This window comes from Pistacia vera, unplaced genomic scaffold (genome assembly GCF_008641045.1).
Source record: "Pistacia vera cultivar Batoury unplaced genomic scaffold, PisVer_v2 Contig584, whole genome shotgun sequence".
Classification (NCBI taxonomy): domain Eukaryota; kingdom Viridiplantae; phylum Streptophyta; class Magnoliopsida; order Sapindales; family Anacardiaceae; genus Pistacia; species Pistacia vera.
In genome coordinates, this window is record NW_022196428.1 from 232,667 (window position 1) to 233,752 (window position 1,086).

Sequence of the window (1,086 nt, forward strand, 5' to 3'; positions counted from 1 at the left end):
ATCACCTTTCCATCCCTCAAGGTTATGGCCTTACATTGCTCCTTTGTGTTCCTTTCCATGTCACTCGGTAAATGCGCTTGTTGTCTACCCGAAATGATATTGGCCAACTAGCCAATTTGAACTTCTAAATTCTTGATGGAAGCCTCTTGATTTTGAATTCTTGTCTCTGTAGCACTCAAGAATCATCTCCTCTAAATTTGATTTCTTCTCTTGAGATTGAAAACCTGGCGGTGGAGGTTTCACTTGATTGTTGTTACTCCAAGAGAAATTTGTATGATTCCTTCACCTTGGATTATATGTTTCATTGTATGGATTATTATTACGCCTATGAAAATTTGAAACATAGTTAGCTTGATCAGGCATAGAATTAGCAGCAAACATATTACCTGATTGACACTCATGGTTAGGGTGATCTTCGCCACAAAAATCACACATAGAAGCAACTATTGCAGGTTTTTGCATTTGAAGTCCATCAATCTTCTTATTTAATTCCTACATTTGTGCTGCCAAAGTTTTGATAACATCTATGAAGCTGTGATAGCATCTATGTTATGAAAACCCGACGTTCTTCTCATAGGCAACCTCTCTATCGGCCATTGATAAAAGTTCGAAGCCATTTCCTCCAGCAATTCATAAGCTTGTTCTGGTGTCTTCTTACCTAAAGTACCACTCGCAACAGCATTGATCATATTTCAAACTTCACTATTAAGACCATTATAGAATGTCTGGACTTGCAGCAAAACCGGTAATTCATGGTGGGGACATCTCCGGAGCATGTCCTTGAACCTTTCCCATGCTTCGTATAGTGACTCAGTATCCACCTACACAAACGTAGTAATATCATTACGCAATTGTGCAGTCTTTGCAAGAGGAAAATACCTACTCAGGAATTTTTGTGTCATTTGCTCCCAGGTTGCACTCGAGCCTACTGGTAATGAGGCCAACCAACTCTTAGCTTTGCCTTTTAATGAAACTTGGAACAATCTTAGTCTTATAGCTTCATCAGAAACTCCATTGTGCTTAAAAATATCACAAATCTCTAGGAAATTTGCAATATGTAAGTTGGGATCTTCATGTGCCAAACCA

The 1,086-nt window shown here is 38.8% G+C and overlaps 1 non-coding gene across 1 annotated transcript; it reads left to right on the forward strand.

The window, feature by feature from the left end:
• Positions 1 to 747: 747 nt before the first annotated feature.
• Positions 748 to 853, forward strand: LOC116109618. Its single transcript, XR_004124784.1, has one exon. It is a non-coding gene; the product is annotated as a small nucleolar RNA R71 (small nucleolar RNA).
• The last annotated feature ends 233 nt before the right edge of the window (positions 854 to 1,086 follow it).